Genomic DNA, 7,606 nt, shown 5'->3' on the forward strand with positions numbered 1-7,606 from the left:
GTTCTCCGTCCCCGTGCGTCGTAACGTCGCAGGGAACGGAGATCGGCGTCACACGGAGGCACTATGTGAATCGAGCGAGGTCCCGCTCGCTCACACAGCGCGGTGGCATCGCTGGATCCAGGGACAAGGTAAGTAAAAAGTGCCTGTGGATCTAGCGAGGCAAGCCCGAGTCTGACTCGGGGTTACCGATCGTAGCAGGAAAATCTAACCCCGAGTCAGTCTCGGGAACACCGCCAGGCAGGTTAATGCATCCCAGAAGACAGGATTCGGGGCCACTCTGTGCAAAACGAGCTGCACAGTGGAGGTAAGTATAACATATTTGTTATTTAAAAAAAAATAATTCTGCCTTTAACTACAGCCAAGGACAGTCCATTTACCTGGCTGGTTGTGTTGGGTGTTAGAGCTGTGTAAATCCCAGGTGTGGATGGACAGATACAAATAAAATCATTTGCAGGGTAAGACATTTCCCATGTATGCATTTTAACTTTGTATTTAGGTATTTGCCTGGAGTTCAGCTTTTAAATGTCTCACTTGCTGGGGAGAAATTTTCAGGTAAATAAGTATGAAACAAGCTGCTTGTTAACAAATATTTGCTATAATCACATGCACTCGTTATGCTGTAAATAGTCAGTAAGTACATACAAGAGTGGCTAAGCAAATGTAATCACCTAGAAGCCTTTTCATCCCCTCAATTCATGTAGCTGGTGGTACAGTACTCTTGAAGCTGCAGGTTTGATCTTCTCTAAAAGCTGCATTATGCAATGCTTGTGAAACTGAACTGAAACTTCCATATTACTGTACTTGTGAAACTGCACAAATGGTAAATTCAAAGAAATGATGAGCTTTCTAAATAAACAAAGGAAAAAAAGTACAGGTCTTTGCTAAAAATTTAACCAGAAAGTGCTGTGATGTGCTAAATTAAAGGGAAATGACAGTGTCCTATGTGAGTACGAATAGTGAGTTATTATTGTACAGTTCTGCTGACAGTCATTTTTGAGAAAACTTTCATATTTTTAGGGTCTTGTTGTTCCATATTTTGTTCATTATATTTCATAGATTTGTAAATACTCCCTCTAGTGGTCATCAGTATATCAAAGAATTGGATTGAAGCCCATTTCACACTAATGCATTTTTGCTGCACTTTTCCAGGGCGACAAAAGGGCATGAAAACTATTTGCCAATAAATCAAATCCTATGTAATGCAGGTGCGCTGCGCTTTGAAAAGTCCTATAATGCTGCATCTTTGGTGCAGTTTTTTAAAAAGGCACCTTCTATTGTAAGTCTGTGGGAACGCATCAAAAGCTCATCAGTGTGAAAGGTCCCTAAAGCCCTGTACACACGTTCGGTTTGTCTGATGAAAACAGACTGTTTTCATCGGACAAACCGATTGTGTGTGGGCCCCATCGTTTTTTTTCCCATCGGTGAAAAAAATAGAACATGTTTTACATTTTTCCTATGGATAAAAAAACGATAGAAAACAAAACGATCCTCTGTGTGGAAGTCCATCGGTCAAAAATCCACGCATGCTCAGAATCAAGTCGACGCATGCTCGGAAGCATTGAACTTCATTTTTCTCAGCACGTCATAGTGTTTTACGTCACCGCGTTTGGACACGGCTGGATTTTTGACCGATGGTGTGTAGGCAAGACTGATGAAAGTCAGCTTCATCGGATATCCAATGAAAAAATCCATCGGATTAGATTCCATCCGATCGTGTGTACGAGGCTTTAATGTGTTTTTTACCCCAACAGTTCATATTCCTGATATGTGCCTGCTGTACTTGTATGAGAAAGTATCCTGTTCTCTTTGTATTGCTTCTTTTATGTGAAATAACTGGCGTTCTTGCTAGTTTCCTTGCTTTTCCTATTAAAACTGACCACACTAAGCAGGGGAGCTCAGCACGGTCAGTCTTCTAGCTGTGCTAGGAACACAGCCAATGATCAGACTTGTCCTGACACACCCCACCTACACAGCCTTTCACTGGACAGCTCTGTGTACTGCTGCTTCTCCATCTCCTCCCTCACTCTTATGCAGTTGAGAACAGAGGGAATGTGATCATTTATAAGAAAGGAAAAAAAGGTATTTATAATGTTTTTTTATATCTATACAAAAATGTTTTGCCTTTCATTTCTATTTTAAACTGAATGGGCCGTTTTACAAAGTGATCATTTACAATCACATTAAGCCAAACTCCACTTTTTAGAGAAATTAGAAAAATTCCAGCATGAAAAATAAAAAAAGCAGCTTTGCCTGCAATACTCACCTCTCTGGAGCTCATCACTCCTGGCTGTTGCTCCTCATTGGTTTCAATGAGCCACTTGTGTGGGCCCTGGCCATCATGGGCATGTCCCCCTGAAGAGCAGCGTCATGCCAACCATGGCTCACAGTACTGCTGCACATAATGACATGTGTGCACCAACCTGCCCAGGAGTAAGGACCACCATCGAAGAAAAGGTAGGTCCTATAATGTCAACAGACCGGTCTGAAGAATTCAGGAAAAATGCATAAATGTTTGATGTTTACCAAAAGTGGAGTTGAGCTTTAAAAGAGAAGTATGTTTTTTTTAATGCGGAATTCAGTTTATACTTACCATGTGGATGGAGCATCAGACCGATGCTGCAGCTGTCCCCCGACGGCTCTTCACTGAAAACCAGGCCACCGTACACCACCGATGGCTCGTTTCTCACTCCTCCCCGAGTGGAAAGTGATGCTGCTTTTCAGTCAGCATCTCTCCTGCTCTGATCCTCCTCGCTCATTGGAGCTGAGACGCGGAAACTGCTAGTCAAGGCTAGGGATGAGCTTCATGTTCGACTCGAACATTGCCTGTTCGCCGAACAGCGAACAATTTGGGGTGTTCGCGACAAATTCGAAAAGCCACAGAGACACCCTGAAAAAGTCTATGGGAGAAATCTAAAGTGCTAATTTTAAAGGCTTATATGCAAGTTATTGTAATAAAAAGTGTTTGGGGACCCGGGTCCTGCCCCAGGGGACATGTATCAATGCAAATTTTTTTTTAAAAAAACGTCCTTTTTTTGGGAGCAGTGATTTTAATAATGCTTAAAGTGAAACAATAAAAGTGAAATATTCCTTTAAATTTCATACCTAGGGGGTGTGTAAAGTATGCCTGTAGAGCAGCGCTTGTTTCCCATGCTTAGAACTGTCCCTGCACAAAGTGTCAAAGTAATTTAAAATCACTGCTCCCAAAAAAACTGCAGTTTTTAAAACTTTTTTTTGCATTGATACATGTCCCCAGGAGCAGGCCCGGGTCCCGAGTCACTTTTTAGGACAACAACTTGCATATTAGCCTTTAAAATTAGCACTTTAGATTTCAAATATTTGAGTCCCATAGACTTTAATGGGGTTCTAAAGTTCACACAAACTTTTGGTCTGTTCCAGGTTCTGGTGCACACCGAACGGGGGGGGGGGGGGGGGGTTGTTCGGCTCATCCCTAGTCAAGGCAGCTGATGGATCCAGACCTGGGAAGTCGGGATGATGCGGTGCCTCGACTGATGGCAGTGAGGTCAGCTGAGAGTGGAATTCAGACCGCTCTCTGCTGAAAACGGGTCACAAGAGAGCAAAACGAATTGCACTCCTGTGACTGAGAGGAGAGGCCCAGCCTAAAAAGCTCAGGCTGAACTTTTCCTTTAACTATCTTGCTTTTGAGATAAACTTGTCAAACACAAGGCCTGAGGGGCAAATCTGGTCCTCCAGGCTGTTTCATGTGGCCCTCGCACCTCTCCTGCAGCTGCAGGAGAGCTCCAGCCCTCCTCTGTTCCTCCTCCAGACCGCTACTTTCTGCTTTCAAGCAATGCATCCAGCTACATTTAATCTTACAGATACAACTGGCCCTTTTGAGGACAATCATAATGCTGATGCGGCCCACAATGAAATTGAGTTTGACACCCCTGCTGTAGAGAGTCTGTTATTTTCAGGTAGGTCAGAGGTGACCCACAACCCTGCACTGAGAGGTCTTAGCAGTGAAGCACTGTCAATGTGCAGCACCTAGTAAAGGAAACCGGGGAGGACAGAAGTAAGTAAGCTTCAAGCCATCAGTTTTAAGGATACAAACTCCAAGACTGTCGTCCTGATCCTGGTATTACTACCTAGTGAGTGGCCTGGAACAAGCATGCAGCTAGTGAAGTCTAAACGCCCAACTTTGACCTTGTTCAAGTCAACAGCGTCAGATCAGACAACTTTATTTTAACAGGCTTCTTTTAAGCAGAGTCTGCATAAAAAATAACTGCCTCCATGTTCATATATATGTACAAGCTGTGCACCCGAACATGTTTTTATAAAGCATTAGTACATTTTGATATGATTATTTACATACTGTTTACGTAAATGTAAACCAGTTGCCTATACAGGGCAAAGCATCAGAATCATTTCACTCTTCTCTTTCAGTAATATTCCCCTTTCCCTTTCTCTCTGCCACCAGGAGCAAGGGAAGCTGTCATGTTTAACCACTTCAATACTTGGCACTTTCACCCCCTTCTGCCCAGGCCATATTTCAAGTTTCAGAGCTGTCACATTTTGAATGATAATTGCGCGGTCATGCAACACTGTACTTAAACAATTTTTTTTATAATTATCTTCCCACAAATAGAAATTTATTTTGGTGGTATTTGATCACCAATGGGTTTTTCATTTTTTGCGCTATAAATAAAAAAAGGCAGAAAATTTGAATATTTTTTTTTCCGTTTCTGTTATAAAATTTTGTAAATAAGTACATTTTCTCCTTCACTGATGAGCACAGATGAGGCTGCACTGACAGACACTTTTGAGGTGGGACTGATAATGAGGCACTTATATGTAGCACTGATTGACACTGATAAGCAGCACTGGTGAGCACTGATAGGTGGCACTAATATGCAGCACCGATGGGCACTCATAGGCAGCGCTGAAAGGCAGTGCTGTGCTGAAGGGCGTCACTGATAGATGGCACAGATAGGCAGCACTGATTAGGAGGCACTGACAGGCAATCGATGATGGGCACAGATTGGCATTTCTAATGGGCACGATTGGCATCCCCAGTGGGCTCTAGTGGGCATCCCTGGTGAGCTCTAGTGGGTATCTCTGGTGAGCTCTAGTGGGCATCCTCGATGGGTCTCACTGATAATCAATGCAATGATTATCAGTGCAGACCCCCCTGTCACGAGAGCAGCTGATCGTCTCTCCTCTACTCGTGCCTTGTCAGTGCGAGTAGAGGAAAAGCCAACAAACGGCACTTCCTGGTTATGTAATCAGCTGTGATTGGACACAGCTGATCACATGGTAAAGAGCCTACGTCATAGGCTCTTTACAGGGATTGTCAGACTGACACACCACACCACCGATCATCGCACTGCTTGCCCCCGCGCTGGCGGCTTATCCTGCTGGAAGTCATATGATGCCCAGTCAGGATAATACAGCCACTATCCGGCCGCCATTCTGCTATATGGCAGGTGGGAAGTGGTTAAAGGCTAATTTCACCTTTTGGAAAAAAATAATAAATGCATGTATTTTTGCAGAAAATATGTGCATTTAATATTTTTTCCCTCAGGAGCCTGCAAAGCATTGCAGCTGTGAGCAGTAAATCATGACCAGTGTAATTCGGATAGCCCAATTACCCCCCGAAAACCAACCACATTGTTACCATTACCTTACCCCCCCCCTACTATATAAACGAGAGACACAAGTTGTTGGAGTTAAATTTGGCCACGACAGCCAAAATTTTTATTTTACCACAAAATAATATTAAATAAAATACTTAAATCAACAAACTTTTCCTTTAACACTTTAATAACCACTTTTAATAATAATAATCCAGCCTATTGGTCTTTGACGGTACCCGGCTTAAACTTCCTTTATTTAACCTTACACTGCGGAAACCATTAACCATAACCGGCCCCCAGCCGACCCAGCTCGGAGACGAACCTTTTCCCACCGCAGTGCAACCATACCCGTATTCCAGCGGACACCGTTCCACTGGAATAATCCCCCATAAGGGTCCCATCCCACCGATGAGCCCACCACCATTTTCATCCCGTCTGTAACTGCCACCATCAAAGACCACCGAACACCGCCGACCACTCGGCCACCGCTGTCATGACGAACATATCCCTCCGACCTGAAATAGAGAAAACACACAAACGACACCAAACACAACAAAAATAGGGAGGGTGGGTGGGAAAAACCTGCCTCCTCTGGTCGTTCCTTCCCGCACTTTCCTCCTTGGTCCACGCCTCCCCCTTTTATAATACTCCTCCCCTCTCTGCAAGTCCCTGCATTTTTCCTTCCACCAACCAGCTTCCTTCCTTCTTTAACCCTTTCTTGTCCTACCTCCCCACAGTCATGCCCGGCCCTGCGTTATTGTTTTCTGGCTTTACTCTGGGCCTCACTGGAGTGCAATGTTGGGCTCCTGCAGCATTTAGCCTGTACTTCTGATACTGTTTACAAGCTGCAGAGCTTGTGAATGAACTACAAGAGTGCTCATCAGTGCTAGAGTTGGACTGAACACCCCCTGGTTCAGTTCGCGCCAGAACTCTGAAACATCGCAAAAGTTTGAATCCTCATTAGTTATTGGCCATAAAAAGGGTATTGAGACCCGGGTACTGCACTGGGGAACATTCATCAATGCAAAAAAAGTTTTTTTAAAAAAGATCGTTTTTGAAGGAGCAGTGATTTTAATGATGCTTAAAGCAAAACAATAAAAATGAAAAACTCCTTTAAATATAGTGCCTGGGGGGTCCCGTGAGTCTGTCTGTAAAGTGGCTGCAAGCTTTTAAACCAGTGCCAAAAAAAAGAAGCTCTGCTTGTGACGAAGGCTACTGCAGTCTACCTGCTCCCCCGTGTCACAGTTCTTAAATAGGTAAGGGGCGGGGCCATCTGGCGATTTCACCTGGTGGCCCTGCGCCCTTGTGACGTCACTGACCCAGCATGCACCGGTCAGTGACGTAACATGGGGCGGTGCCACCAGCTGGCCCCGCTCCCTATTTAAGAACTGTCACACGGCAGAGCAGGCAGATAGCGGGGAGCCTTTGTCCAGGGCAGGCATCATGATGGACGATGGATCTACTTCGGGAAACATTGGGCCAGATTCACAAAGAGTTACGCCGGCGTATCAGTAGATACACCGACGTAACTCGCAATCTAAGCCCGTCGCATGTTTAAGTGTATGCTCAAACTGAGATACACTTAAACCTGCCTAAGATACGACGGCCTGCGCCGTCGTATCTTAGGGTGCAATATTTCCGCTGCCCGCTAGGTGGCGCTTCCATTGAGTTCAGCGTAGAATATGCAAATTAGTAGATACGCAGATTCAGGAACGTACGCTTGCCCATCGCAGTAAAGATACGCCGTTTCCGTAAGAGGTATGCCGGTGTAAAGATAAAGCTGCCCCCTAGGTGGCGTATCCAATGTTAAGTATGGCCGTCATTCCCGCGTCGCAATTTGAAAATATTACGTCGTTTGCATAACGCGTCCGTGAATGGGGCTGGACGTCAATTACGTTCACGGCGAAACCAATGACGTCCTTGCGACGTCATTTGGAGCAATGCACCCTGGGAAATTTTACAGGCGGCGCATGCGCAGTTCGTTCGGCGCGGGGACGCGCATCATTTAAATGATA

The sequence above is a fragment of the Rana temporaria genome, chromosome 9, assembly GCF_905171775.1.
Source record: "Rana temporaria chromosome 9, aRanTem1.1, whole genome shotgun sequence".
NCBI classification, from domain to species: Eukaryota; Metazoa; Chordata; class Amphibia; order Anura; family Ranidae; genus Rana; species Rana temporaria.